This window comes from Ammospiza caudacuta, chromosome 7, assembly GCF_027887145.1.
Source record: "Ammospiza caudacuta isolate bAmmCau1 chromosome 7, bAmmCau1.pri, whole genome shotgun sequence".
In the NCBI taxonomy this organism is placed as follows: domain Eukaryota; kingdom Metazoa; phylum Chordata; class Aves; order Passeriformes; family Passerellidae; genus Ammospiza; species Ammospiza caudacuta.
In genome coordinates, this window is record NC_080599.1 from 556,403 (window position 1) to 571,475 (window position 15,073).

The following is a 15,073-nucleotide window of genomic DNA, read 5'->3' on the forward strand; positions in this document are numbered from 1 at the left end:
CACTGACACAGAAGGCTCGGCGCGGGCTCTGCCCCTCGGTCGGGCACTCCCTGCGCCCAGCACCGGCCGGGCCGGCCCGCACGGCCCAGGGCAGGGAGTAGCGTGGGGGGAGCAGGCTGGCGGGCCCGGCTGCGGCGCTGGGCAGGGCCACAGCTGCCAGGCCCCCACACCGAGCTCCGGGGGCAGGGCTTGGGCTCCCGGGCTGTCCTTACCAGGCTCTCAGCGAACTTAATCCGCTGCGCCTTCGTCAACAGCTCTTCAAGGTCCCTCCTCCTCAGGAAGCGTGCCACACAAAGCAGGGCTTGGAAAGAGGCTTGGAGAGCGGCAGAGAGCTGCAGGTGGTACCAGAGCCCAGGGCACAGGACCTGTGTCCCTGCGCCACGGCCAGGGGAGGCTGGAGCCTGCCAGATGCCAGGGCAGGAGGCGGCTGAGCCCCCTGCCAGGGATGCGGCAGCATCGCACAAAACCTCACCTCGGCCACGTGCAGGTTCTCATCGTGTCAGCGCAAGAATAGAGGGAGCAGGCTCTGGTTCACGGTTGTTGTGAGAAGCTCTTCCCCGTCTTCCACTACCAGCTCCATCACCTTGCAGAAGAGCTGAATGGAGAGCAGCTGCACATGGCTGTTGTCCTGGAAGGAAAGGAAAAGTCCTAAGCACCAACTACTCTGGGCCCACTGGGCCAAAGGCTCAGAACTGCACAGAGCACAAAGTTTCCAGGCAATGTCCAGTGCCCTTGGCTGGGGGCACAGAGCCTTACAGAGCACAGTTCTCAAAGTGTGGCAGGAGGGACTCAGCCAGCTTCAGGGCGGTGACGCTGGGTAGCAGGAGGTCTTTGTCCTGGAGCATACGTGTGAGCACACAGAGGCTCATCTGGACCACCTCTGCATCTGGATCAGCCAGCTGCTGCACCAGGTGTTGATACAGGCTGCGTATTCCTCCTCCCTGTGTGTAAGACCAGGCTGTGCTGTGAAGCTGTGAACGGCCGCAGCACCAACAGCTGCTTGGGGCACTGGGACAGCTGAAGCAGGAGGCAGGAGAGCTGGGAGCAGCTGCCTCTGCTGCCAAAGCCCTGCCAAGCCCAGAGGTCTGCGTTGCCCAGCCCCACACTGCCAGCGTGCCTTCAGCCCCTGTCCCCTTCTCACCAGCAAGGGCTCCTGGCTGAGCACCACGAGGCCTCTGATTGCCAGGCACAGCCTGTCCCTGCACTGGCTGGGCAGGTGCCAGGATACCACCAGCAGGGCACTGGGACCATGTTTGCTCAGGTCCAGACACTCCAGGAGGTGAGTGTCAGGCACAGGAGGGCAGTGCCAGAGGAGTCAGCTGGCAGGAGCCCGGAGCCACACAGGGTTGGGCACAGGCAGCAGCACAGGGCGCGGGCACCGTCCCAGGCAGCTGCAGCTACGAGAGGCCAGAGAGCTGGGAGGCAGCTCAGCCAGGCAGCGCTGGCCATCAGGCTCACCGCCACAAAGAAGGCCAGGGCAGGCAGATGCCAGCGGGGCTGCTTCCCGACGAGCAGGCTGAGCAGGTGTGAGGCCATGTGGGCACACAAGGGGCTCAAGCCACAGCGCATCTCCCTGCCAGGGGAAAAGGCACCAAGGCCCTGAGCCGGGCGGGCAGACCTCTCCCAGGCAGGGTCTCACAGAGGTCTGATCTTTCCCCAGCACTCTGCAAGGGCACATGGGCCCCTTGGGAGGCGGCTGCTGCTGGGCATCCTCCTCTCCCAGCCTTTCCCAGTCTGCTCGGCCCTCCCTCGCTGACAAGGCCCTCTCGCTTACAGCCCCGGGGACTGTGTGGGGCACTCTGGGCAGGGGGCACAAATGCTGGCGGTGGTGGCAGGAGTAGGGGATCCCCCCTGGCCAGCAGACCTGCTGCATAGTGCTGGGTGTCAGCACAGAGCAGGGTGCCCCAGAGCTGCTTGTGCTCCAGAGCCAGCAGATTATTTCCAAAGCCCAGTTGGGAGAGCAGAGTCCTCATGGTCTGCACTGCAAACCTGCGTGCCGAGCAAAGGCCAGGTCACTCTGGGAGCGCTGGCCCTGGCCGCGAGGGCGTGGGAAGGACAGGGCGACTGGCACCTGTGGGGGTGGCAGGGAAGGCCGTGCTCCTCCCGGCACGCTCTCCAGAATCTCCAGGTTTCAACGTCCCCTGGCATCTGTTCTGTGGTGGTGACAATTTGCAAGAACAGAGCCACAAACAGTTGGGGAGAATGAAGCAGAATGGCGCAGTGCCACTCGCACATGGGGGCAATCCTCCACAGCACCAAAGTTGCCTGCAAGAGACAAAGCAGCCCTTTGGCAAGACAAGCAGCACTTGCCTACCCCAAGGCAGTGATCAGTGCCGAGGTGTCCACGAGGCAGGGCCCGAGTGGAGACGCAGTGGGAGTATGCAGTCTGCTGCCCTTGAGCCTGCCCCTAGGCCAGCTCTCAGCCCAGGCTGGGGAGAGCAGGGAGAGCTGCTGGAGAGGTGACCGAGAGGGCGAGCAAAGGAAAGCTCCAGAAACTCACAGCCAGGGCAAGGACGGCCTCGTTGTCCCCACAGGAGAAGCTGCCGTAGGGTGGCTGCTCCTCCATGGCAGAGAGCAGCGCTGGAAGCACCTCCTGGGCGGACACTCCGGACATGTCCATGCCTCTCCACATCAGCGTGGTGGCTCTGTGGGACCAGAGCTGTGAGTCAGCACTGTGCCCCGTGCAGCTGCATGGGGCCGGGGGACAGAGCCCCGGTGCCCTGAGGGGCAGAGAGGGAGCATGGCAGAGCCTCAGGAAACAGAGGGGCCCGAGGCTCCCGCAGCTCTCTGCCTGTCTGGCAGAGCCTGCTGGACAGGGCATGGGGCCCTAGGAGCCAGTGAGCTCTTGAGGCACTTATGCTCCATACCTGTCAAACGTTGGGGCACAGCATAGGAGGCTCATCACCACTTGAGCAGGGTGTTCCTCTGTCAGGCTCAGAATCTCCATTTGCAGCCCGGCGTCCATGGTGACACAGGACACCAGTCTCTGGAGAATGTCCCTGACCGTGGCTTACACCTGGAGGAGGCAGTGTGGGGAAGACTTGGAGTGCTGTCCAAGGGAGCAACTTGCCCAGCTTCCCCCAAGAATTGCTTGCCTTCCCAGCCACTGTGATGACCTCAAAGGCTGAGGGGGTCCAGCAGATGTAGCTTTAGGGGCCACATGATCCTGGGAGGCCTTCAGCCCTGGCCCCAGGCTGCTTACCTGCTGTGGAGAAGCAGCACCCTTCTGGAAAACCTCCAGAGTGGGTACAGGAGTCCCGGTCAGTGTGGGCATGGCCTGAGTGTCTAGCCTGCCCTGAGCCGGGGTGTGGATGGTGGCCATGCCCTCAGTCAGGGCCATGCCAGCCTTCGCCCTGCACTGGGCCCTGTCCTGCTCAGAGGCTGCTGCGAGCTCCGAGGATGCTGAGCTGGCAGCAGGCTCTGCCCGCAGGTGGCCGGGCCTGGAGTCGGGCTGGGCTGTGCCCTTGGTGCCAGTGCCGCCGGTCTTTGTGCGGCCAAGGCGCAGGAGCCTCCGCAGTGTCTGCAGCAGAAGGAAGGGCTGGAAGAGAGAGACGTTCCATGGCCTGCTCCAAGCACCGGTCTGGCCGAGCAGTGCCAGCAGGCCCGGCCCAGGTGGGGATGGCTGCAGGTACCTGCGCTGCTCTGCGGAAGAGGCCACGGCTGGATTCCTGCTCTTGAGTCCGGTCCTTGGCTGCATCTGGCAAAGAGCGAGTGCAGCCAGAGCTGAGGGGCTGTGGGAGAGGCTGGAGAACACAGGCCAACCCTGTGCTCCCAGGAAGGGAGAGCCCCGCGATGCCCCAGGGGATGGAGCACGGCCATTGTGGGGTATCTGCCCAGCCTCTTTTCTGTCCTGTCCATGGGCATTTCCCCAGGGAATGGCATGGCATGGCATGGCATGGCATGGCATGGCATGGCATGGCATGGCATGGCATGGCATGGCATGGCATGGCATGGCATGGTGTGGGGCCAAGTTGGCTGCAGGCTCCAGCCTGCCACTCACCCTGCCACTCACCCTCCTGCGGTGGATTCAACGGCACCACCTCCTCAGTCTCCTGTGCTGGGGCAGCTCCAGGGCCTTCTTCCTCCTCCTCCTCCTCCAGCCAGAGCAGCTTGGGCACTCTCGGGGCTCTCTGCTCCATGGCTATGCCTGGACTTTTCTGTGCCAGCAAATCACTGGACTTGGGCTGTGCCAGCACCAGGAAGTTTTCAGATCTGGGCACTGGCTGCCAGCAAACACCAGATCTGGGTGGTGTCATTGCCAGCGACAGAAATCTGCCGGATTTGGGCTCTGCTGGCACCAGGAAATTTCCAAATCTGGGCACTGGCGTAGCAAACACAAGATGTGGGCGGTGCCAGAGCCAGTAGCAGAAAGTTGCCGGGTTTTGGATTTCTGTGCCAGGAAATTGCTGCACTTGGGCTGTGCCAGAACAGGGACGTTTCCAGATCTGGGCACTGGCAGTGCCCGCAAACACCAGTGAAACCTTCTGGTCCTCATCCGGACTGGTGACCAGTGGTTTCCCTGAGAACCGGCTCTGGCCACTTTACAGACAGAGACTGCTTTCATCTGGTGCTCTGGAAACAGAACTTTAATGAAGGCAAACACAACAAACAGGACGGCGTGCACGGTATGGAGAGTGAAGCAGAAAAAAGCATGGGTCCAGGGTCTAGCAGGGATATTTATACATTTATATATGGGGAGGGGTTTGGAAGTCCATCCAAAAATCCTTCATTTTTGCCTCACAATTGTCATGATAAAAAACTGTTAAGCCAGTTGGGAAAGAAAGTCTCATGCTTATTCAGTGTGTTCACAGGTGGTGTTTGCAGAACATGCCATGCTGAACTCAAAGGGGCATGCTGCCCTTTTCTGAACAATGGCTCTCTACCTCCTGACTTGGCTGGACTGATCTCTGGGGTGGCTCCCCCCTCCAAGAGAAGACCCCTCTTGTCTGCCTTCAACCACTGTGACAGACAAACAGAGATGCGAATCCCCTCATCAAGGAACCAAGACAAGACAAGGAACCCCCCTGGCACCCTACTGGCACCCCCATGGTACCTCCTTGGCACCCCCATGGCAACCTCCTTCCAGAGACTGGGACTGTACTCCTTCCCAACTTGGGGAGGGGGAGAAACCTGCCCAGAGTAAACGTACCTGCGAGCATTCGGCCATGAAAACAATGGAATAACCTCTCCCCCTCCTCCTGTTCCTATTCTTTTCCCCTCCATGGAAACCTAATTTCAGCCACCCTTCCCCCAACCAAGAACAGTATATTTGGGGTTCACTTCGACTGTTTGTTTAGATCTCCCCAAAGTGTGCACCAGCGAGTTTCGGCGGCGGGACCCCGAAGACATCACGTTTTGGTAGCTATACCCCTTCCCTAACCAACTTTCCTCCCTTTTTCCCTTGTCCTACCCTTCTCTTCCCCAGGTTCCCTAACCAAACGCATATTCAGCTGTGGTTATCATCAATAAAATTGCAATTTGTTGATTTGTTACTGCAAAATCCCTGTGCCTTTGTTGGTTATTTTTTGCACGAAAAAATCATCCGTCACCCGTTCATTTTGGGCGGACCTTCACAAGAGGTTAAGTTGGGATCTGAGGGAAAGATCCAAGAGGAAGGAAGGATTAAGAATATTACAATTTTTGCAGTAAAATGTAACCAATGGTAGCAAAGAGAACTTAGAACTTGCCAGTGACAATCTGCATAACTGAACGAGGAGATCATGGGCGGGAACTCCTGCTCACCCCAACTAAAGAGGGTTTTCCCATGGCCTTAAGCTGAGGTCTCCCTCTTCTTTTAAACCAACCCCAGCACAGCAGATCTGGGTGGTGCCTGGTTTTGGCTTTCTTTGCAGAAAACCGCTGCATTTGGGTTTTGCTGGCACGAGGAAATTGCCAGATCTGGGCACTGGCAGTGCCAGCACACACCAGATCTGGGTGGGGAATGTGCAGGCACCAGAAAATTGTCAAATGTGAACTTTCCGTGTCAGCAAACTGCTGGAATTATGCTGTGCAGGCATCTGAAAAATTCCGGATGTGGGCACTGGCGGTGTCAGCAAACATGAGATCAGAGTAGTGTAGGCACCAGGTATTTGCCTGGTTTGGGCTTTCTTTGCCAGCAAATTACTGCACTTGGGCTGTGGTGGCACAGGGAAATATCCAGATCTGGGCATGGGCGGTGCCATCAAACACCAGGTCTGGGTGGTGACAGTCTTGGCACCAGGAAATTGCTGCCTTTTGTCTTCTTTTTCCAAAAAATTGGTGCACTTGGGCTGTGTTGGAACCGAGAAATGTCCAGATTGGGGTACAGGCAGTGGCAGCAAACACCAGATCTTGGCATTGCTGGTGCCGGCAGTGGGAAATTGCCAGATTTTGGCTTTCTTTACCAGAAAATTGCTGGACTTGGCTCTGCCAGAACAAGGGAATTTCCAGATCTGGGCACTGGTGGTGGCAGCAAGCACCAGATCATGGCAGTGCCAGACCCAGTAATGTTGGAAATGAATTTGTAGAGAATTTTTAAGGCTTGATAGAAGGTTTATATATTATGTATGCAACTGTCACGATCCATCCTTATGAACGGGTTTCGTGATGGTTCGTGGGTTGATCTCAGAGTGCAAAAAACACCGACACGGTACAGGGGGTTGCAATGATAATCAAAACAAATGTACCATTATTGAATAACCACAACAAAATGCATTGGGGAGGAATTGGGGAAAAGAGAAAACGAGGGAGGAAGAGAAAGGAAGGTACAAAGCTACCAAACATAGAACGGCAAAGTCCTTCAATGTCCAGCCAATGGAGTTCACCAGGTCATGTCTGGGGAGATCTCAGGGTTGCAGTTCATCCAAACTCTTATTATACTCTTTTTTTTGATGGGGGAAGGGGTAAAACTTGAAACTGAATCAAAGGTAGTCTATTGTATTTTGGGGGGAAAAAGTGGTATTTAGAGAAGGGTACACACAGTCCATGTTCTCAGCAGTGGGCGAGAGCCATTATCTTCTTGGTCCACTGCTCGCACCTGAAACATCCATCTTCCTTTGGTCAGCTTGCCTCCCCCACACACCTCCCCCAGGTTAGGGGCCCTCAGTCCCAGTCCTTGGAAAGAGTGTGGGGGGCCTTTTCACGTAGGGATTTCATGTCTCAGTCTTTGATGGAGAGGCTTCTTACATCTCAGTCTGTCTGTCACGGCAGTTGTAAGACAAGTGAGGGGTTTTCTGTGGGGACCACCCAAAACTCAGAAGTCCAGCCAGGTCGAGAGGTGGGACAACTTCCAAGGCTATTGTTGCACAAAGGCAAGGTGCCCCCTTCTTCCTTTCATTGGGTTCAGTGTAGCATACAGCAAACATACCTGTGAACAATAGCTTAGCAATACCGGGAGCTGTGCTCAGGTATCGGGGCCCTTGGCATGTAACTTTCTCCAACAGGGCCAGAAACCTCAGACACGGGTCTTTTCTTCAGTGGTCCCCAATGACGACCATGAGGCAGATGAGAGAAACTTTGGACAGAGTCTCACACCTACATTATATGGATGATGTACAAATCTGTGCTTCCACCAAGTCTCACTTAGACGCAGCACTTTCCAAGAGTGTCGCAGCTGTCGAAAGCGCGGGGTTTCAGATAGCTCAGGAAAAAATCCAGCTATTGAGCCCATGGAAGCACCTCGGGTTTTTATTCACAGGAAGGACCATGGTGCCTCAAACTCTATCCATCAACGAGCACGCCCACACATTAAGAGACATGCAACAGCTGTGCAGCGTCATCACGTGCATCTGACCTCTCCTGGGCCTCACCACAGAAGAACTGACACCACTCTTCAACCTTCTACGAGGAGACGGCAACCTGGCTTCCCCACGCTCGTTAAGACCAGAAGCCTGTGAGGCTTTGGAGAGAGTCACCAACGCCATCAAACACCACCAGGCACATCGGACAGACTGGTCCCTTCCCCTCAGCCTCGGTATTTTTGGTAAGTGCCCAAACTCCCATGCATTGCTCTTTCAGTCGGATGATACTGCAAAAAACCCACTCATCATCATCGAGTGGCTTTTTCTGCCGCACCAACCACATAAAACAGTTACCACCCCACCAGAACTTAGAGCCAAACTTATTATTAAAGGCCAACATCACCTCTGGACCCTCACAGCTTGCGATCTGGTGTGCATTTAATCTCTTTTATACTTTGGAACAATTGGATTCTCTATTACAAAGAAATGAACACCCGCAAATTTCATTAGACAGCTATCCCAGAAAAATTTCCATTCATTATCCTAAACACAGACTTTGTAAAGATTCACTGCATTTGTCCCCAAAATCATATAAAAGTAAAACTCCACTCAAAAATGCTATCACAGAGTTCATTGACGGTTCAGGCAATTCTCACAAGTCAGTGTTCACTGGAGGGACCCGCACACTCAGAAGGAGGAGTCTGATATCCGGGTTGTTGAAGGTTCCCCCCAGACTGCAGAACTTACTGCAGCAGTGAGAGCATTTTGAACATTCCAACAACCCTTCAATTTAATCACAGATTCTGCATTTGTCACCGGGATAGCAGAGCAGGCAGAGCGTGCCCTGCTCAAGAAAGTCCAAAATAAAAAATTATACACCTTGCTCTCTGAATTAATTTGGTTCATCTCCCACAGAGAGCAACCTTATCACATCCTGCACGTCCGGTCGCACACAGAGCTGCCAAGATACATCACTGAGGGCAACCGGAGAGCAGACTTGTTAGCAATAGCAACAAGTGCCACCCACATTTCCCCTGCTGCACCTCATGTCTTTCAACAGGCTTGTCTAAGCCATGCATTCTTCCATAAGAATGCTCCAGCTTTAGTACGTCAATTTAAGATTTCCAGAGACCAAGCCAAGGCAACTGTCGCCACCCACCCCAATTGCCAATCCCTCGCCCTCCCTTCCATAGGGACAAAATGAAGAAAATTACAGTGACAACTAACTTGAACATTCATGTTTCTATCAGTGCTCGAACAGTCGATAACTGATTCACTTGAGGACCAGATGGCCACTCCCAGGACACCCCAAAATACCTTAACAGCTGCTGCCACCATCATTGTTTCCATCTTTCTACCATGGGTTGCAGCTGCGAAGGCCCTCGGTGAGCTTTTTCACCTGGAGTGCTGGCTTAGTAAGCAGACCAATGCTACGTCCGCTGCCTTATCAGACCTTCTAGCGGACGAGGAAACCACCAGACATGCCACCCTTCAGAACAGAGCAGCCATCGCCTTCCTGCTGCTCTCCCATGGCCATGGTTGTGAAGATTTCAAAGGGCTTTGTTGTTTTAACCTGCTATCGAAAAGCACATTGATCCAGGCCAACATCAAACCAATGCAAGAGCAAATGAAGACTCTTCTTACTGAAAAAAAGTTGTGGACATGATGGACAAAAAGCTCATGCAGAGGATTGTTCCTGTGGGGGGTGGCCCCCATTCTTAAAAGTTTATTGTGGGTCCTTCTTATAGCTGTTATCGTTTCAGCAGCACTGATGTGTTTTAAGAAAACAATTGACAAAACACTGGGAAATGTTTATTTAATAAATAAAAAAGAGGGAGATGTTGGAGACAGCCATGGAGAAGAGGAACCTGGAATGCCATGGGAGGACACCACTGTTTAAGTTAAGGTGAGAGACTGCCACAATTCCCCATGGTTCTTTGCTTGTTAATGTTAATGTGCTGTTGTCAATCGACTGCTGTTCGTCCCCCAGTTCCAGAAAGTTCTGTACTCCCCGTTCCTCCATTGGCTATCCCTTAGAGACCCCTCCCACTCTGCCCCCCCCCCATTGGTGCGTCCCGTGTCACCCCACCTTAACTCCACCCCTGGCTCCCTTCCCCATTGGATAATTTGTACCCTGACCCCTCCTGCCTTCCTCCAGTAATATACCCTGGCCCCAGCCCGGCTCCTGGCTCTTCGCCTCTGGTTCCCTTTGACACATGTTGAGTTCCTGTTTGTTCCTGTTTCCCTCTTCACCCTCACTTCACTGGACCCTTAGATATTCCCTTAATAAACCCGGCTGGATCTGCTATGTGAGGAGTCCTCTCGTCCCTCTGGTGAAGCTTTGATTGCACCATCCGGGCTCAGGGTCTGCTGGGCTGGGGGAGTTGTCAAGGCAGCCCCAAGTGGAGACGCTTTCGGTGCTGCAGGCACCTGACAGCACCTGCCTGGGGAAGCTGCTCTGGCCACCCGCAGCAACCAATTCCTTTTCCCAAGCAGCAGCTCCCAGCGTCCTCCTCCGAAGCCCAGAGAGAGAGGGAGCAGCTGCCCTCAGCCCTGTCCTTTACCGCATCCCAATTCTCATGGAATGTCCCCCCTCGGAAAGAAACTCCCAGAGAAGAGAAGTGTGACCAAATCCCCTCCTCCCCTGAGCTTGATCACTTCTTTTGTTTCTTAAGGATCCAGTCCACCAGAGCAGTGGTATTGCACTGACAGCTGGGACACCAGCAGGGGATCACCCCACACTGCCCAGTGTGTGCCAGGCTCAACAAGGTCTGCTTCCCCCCTGATTCCACCAGGCCTCTTCCCTTGGCTGTGGTTTTGCTGGATAGTGGGTCAGGACAGTGAGAATCTCTTTCATCCATTCATTCACTATTTAGGGTCCTGCAGACACTTCCTCAGTTTCTCTCAAAGGTGAACTTAGCCTCAATTTCTCTCCAAGGTGTCACAGCTCTTGTCCATCTGGTCAAGAATCCCCTAGGAGGACACTCTGATCTCTCCTCCAAGGGCACAAAGCAGCAAAACCCGCAAGGAAAATCTTCCCCCTTGGGCCCTGCGCCTCCTTGGGTGAGTTCCAGAGCAAACAGTCAGGGCAGTGGCCTGAAATGTTTTTCCACCTGAGTCATAACACTTCTCTGATGGATCCACATTGTGCCTGGGGAAAGAGATGTGCAGAATCCTTCACTAATGCCCTGGAATGTCAAACAGGAATCACGGCTTTGGACAGTTCTCAGGAACCACTTCACTGTGGATTTTCCTTCTGGAAAGCCCAAGATGTCAGAACGTCCTCCTGGTGCCTCAGGGCTTGGGTAAACAGGGCTTGTCAGAGATGCTGGCAGGGCACCAACACCCCTCCTCCTCACAGGGCACCTCTGTTACCCCAATTAGTTCCGAGTGGCTGCCTGGGGACAGGTGCCCACTTCCCCATGTGCCCTGGGATGGGCACATCCTGGTCAGGGCCAGTGCTGGCCTGGGCCCAGAGCCAGGGCCATGACCCAGGTGCTCTGGGAGGGCTCCGTGGCTGCAGGTGTGACAGGATGAGGGGCAGGGCAGGGCATATTCCCCTCTGGACAGTGCTCTGGGCATGGAGCTTGGTCGGGTTTGGCATCTGCGGGGAAAGGGATATCAGGTGGTGTGGATGTGGGAATTGTCACAGCTGAGCCATTCCCCAGCCCTCAGCCTTGTCTGCAGGTGATCAGCATTGCCCAGTGCTCCCCAGTGTCTGCGGTGTCTGAGATGCCAATCAGCCACCTGATCACACGTCCCTTGTTCCCCTTGTTCTCCCACAATGTTGGGTTTGGGGCCGGGCTCTGCTCTGGGGTGTCCCACAGGGAAAGCTCTGGGAGGGGAGGGGCAGCAGGAGATGGGGGATCTGGCACTGGGGGCTGTTGGAGGATGGATTGTGTTGGACTGGGGGTTGTCCTCACAGGGTCCCCAGGTGCCTTTGGCTCCCTGGCTGCCCCCCTTAGCCCCACAGGTGCCCGGGCCCTTCCAGGGGCAGCTGCCCTGTGCAGGAAGCTGGAGGAATGCCGGGCAAGGGGGCTGGATCCGTGCCACAGGTGGGGTGGGATGGACTCTGTGCCAGGGCTAGGCTTGTGGCCAGGGCTGGGGGCTGTGCCAAGCCGGGCTTTGGCCTGGGGGCTGGCAGGGAGGGTGCAGGGAGGAGTCCCGGCAGGGATAAAGGTGCTCCTCACCTGCTGCAGCCTCAGGCAGCGCTGCCCAGAGCCAGAGGAAGATGAAGGTGGCTGTGCTCAGCGTGGCCCTGCTCTTCTCCATCCTGCTGTGCCCACCAGCACAGGCCAAGGTGAGGCACCAGCCAAACGCTGTCGCCACATCCTGCCCTTTCTGGCCTCCCATCCCACCCTTTTGGTCCCTCCTCTGTGTCCCATTCAGGGTCCCCAGCTGCCCTCCCACTGTCCCCACTCATCCTCGTTTTTTTGTCCCCACCAAGCCCCTCCCTTGCACTCCCATGTCCCTACACCTCAATTCCTTTCTCCTACCCTGTACCTCACACCCTGCTCCTTCCACACCCACAGCCCTGTCCCCTGGGCCCTCAATTGACCCCAGATCAGTGTCTCTGGGTCTCCCCCCACCTCAAACAGATCTCCTTGGAAGCCCTGAATTCCCATCCCTCTGCCTGCGCCCTGCTCCCTGCACCTGTGTGTCACTCCAGCCCCACGAGGTCCAGTTCAGACCCAGCCTTTGTTCTCCTTTCCAGGCACTCCTGGAAGGAACCCAAGATGATCTGCGGGAGGTGAGTGGGCTGCTGGCATTGGAGGGCATCCCCTCAGCGAACTGGGAGGAAGTGGTGTCCCCTCCATCCCTTGCTGGCACTGGGGACATCCCAGTGACCAGCAAGGTCTCCTGGTCTCTCTGCAGTTGGATTTAGACAATGTTGTGGTCCTGGAGACGCCTCTGGTGGGTACCACGAATTCTGCCGGTGTCAGACCCTCCCATTGCATGGCCACCACAGCCCAGGCCATCCCAGTCTGTCCCAGCACAGCCCAGTGCACCCCTCCTGACAGCCCAGACAATGCCCTCCCCCAGGGCTCCTCCCCAGTGAAGCCTTTGCCCAGGGCCCTGCTGCATTCCATCCCTGTCACCCCAGGACCCCCTGGATGAGCCAGGGCACACCCCTGCCCCAGCTGTGGCTCTTGGCCAGGAGCCCAGTGCTTCTGGGCGGCAGCACAGCAGCTCCTGCACCCCATTGCTGCCACAGCCCCTTCCCCAAGGCCCCCCTGCTCTCCCCTGCCTCCCAGTGCAGCCCGGTGCCCCCAGTGTGTCTCTAATGCTGCCTTTGTCCCCAGCCCCCTGTGGCTAAAGAGCTGCGGGCTCTCCTGCGGCAGAAGCGCCTGGCTGCCGCTCTCCATGGATAGGTGAGCATCACTTGGTGCTCCTTTGGCTCCCACATGATCCTGTGGGGACCCTGGGGTGTCCTGGGTGGGCAGAGTTTGGGGCCAGCAGAGGGACAGAAAGGAGCTTTCACTGATTGTTTCTTGGGGGTGCTGCTCCAAGCAGACCCCAAGTCTTTCCTTGCACTTGGGCAGCTCTGGGAACCCCACAGTCCCCCTGGGGGCATTTCTTAGGCCAGTTTTGGAGCATCCCAGGGCTTAGGGGGTCTGGGAACCCTGTAGATCTGAGGGGCCAAATCCTGTCCTGGGTTTCTCCAGACGTCAATTCTTTTCACCCTCCAGAAACAGGGGTGGGCACACGGCCCCTCACCTGTCCCAGGGGATACAGGGGATCACATTTTGGGCTCTCTGTCTTAGGAACTGTTGGTGAAAACCATGTCCTGTCCCCCTCCAGTTGCATGAGGAGATGATCACCTCTGGAGAAATCACCTGATCCCCTGTGAGCCCTGGGCCTTTTTCCTCAAATGAGAAATAAATCCTTTCAGCAAAGCTACACTCTGTGTTTGTGTGTCTGTGTCCATGTGTGTGTCCCAAAGGAAATTTCCCTAAATCTCAAAGAGGCAAGTTTCCCCCAGAGGTGTTTCTTGTCCCTGTGTCCATCTGCACATCCTGTCACTCTGTCACTGTCACCTCCACACATCTCTGACCCCACTGGCACCTCCCAGGTTGGTGCTGAACTCCTCCCTCCTGCTCCCCACCCCCAGCAGTGACCATGGCAGGGAGCTCAGACCAGGAGCACCCAGGCCAGGGATAGAGAAGGAGCATCTAGCAGAGGCAGGAAGAATCCCCCATTCCAGGGGGTGTGGGGTGCATGGGGGGCAGCTGTGTCCCCTGCCAGCCCCAGGGCTGCAAACCAGGGAAGAGATGTCTCAGCTGCCTCAGCTGAATCGCTTCCCTCAGCCCTTGGCCTTGGCCATCTCCGGCTGCAGCACAAGCTCCACAGGAGATTTTCCACCAGGAAGACAAAAGAAAGGAATTGTTTCTGCCCTCTCCCTCATCCCTCCCTTTGCATTGATTTTCTTGTCATCTGTTAGCAAAACCAACCAAAAAAGCATCTTCAGTGAGGTGTTTCCAAGGGTCAGTTCCTAAATGGGGCCAAAGGAAGGTTTTCTGCCAGGGCAAAAGTGAGAAATGAGGGATTTGGTCAGAGAAAACTATCAATGCCGGCTTCTAAACACTGAAACCCAGAGGTTACAAAAATAAAGTTTGCAGTTTGAATGGTTCATTTTCCTCCCTCTTCCCACTGCTCATTTGTCCCATCCCAACTCCAGAGGAGCAGATTCTGGAAAGCAGACCTGCAGGGAGTGTTGGAGGCTTCATCCCAGAGAGAAGAAGAAAGAGTGAAATCGAGAAAAGAATTCCAGTGATTTTCTCGATCATAACAACCACAAATAGCTCTGTACTCCAAGTGCAATATCCAGATGATGAGGCATGTTGCTCATTTTTAATGCCAAAGCGCAGCACTTTGGAAATTGCTCCCTGGACTAGAACAAACCACAGGCCAATAACTGACCCAGTTTGGTTCCTAAATCAGGAATCATTAAACTTCTCCCAAGCTGTGTTTCCCTGCAGTAAAGAAGGCAGTTGATTGCTTTTGTCCTGAGTATCTCCTGAGTTCATGACTTCAGGTGGACTGGAACTGTCCCAGCATCACTAAAGAGGCCACAATGAGCAGGATCAAACCCCCAGGGCACCATTAAGTGTTCTCCATCCATGTCTTCCAGAGCCCAGCAGCAATTCCTGCTGCTGCCCCCGCTCTGGGTCAGCCTGATGGGATTGCTCTGGTGTGAGGGGCCGGCTCCTGCAGGACACAGCGCTTGGAGCTGCTCCGTGTCCCGCAGCTTCGGCATCTCCGGCGCTGCTCCATGGCTGTGGGGCCTGTGCCACCAACATGCCACAAACGTGCCACCAACATGCCACCAACATGCCACCAACATGCCTCCAATG

At 55.6% G+C, this 15,073-nt stretch overlaps 1 long non-coding RNA gene and 1 pseudogene across 1 annotated transcript; one reads left to right on the top strand and one right to left on the bottom strand.

Moving 5' to 3' along the window:
- LOC131560141 (zinc finger protein 850-like) overlaps window positions 1-15,073 on the bottom strand; it is an 886,257-nt pseudogene that overhangs the window by 229,869 nt on the left and 641,315 nt on the right.
- On the top strand, window positions 11,922-13,619 carry LOC131559724 (uncharacterized). Its single transcript, XR_009274912.1, has 5 exons — window positions 11,922-12,018; window positions 12,433-12,468; window positions 12,594-12,632; window positions 13,022-13,090; window positions 13,484-13,619. It is a non-coding gene; the product is annotated as an uncharacterized LOC131559724 (long non-coding RNA).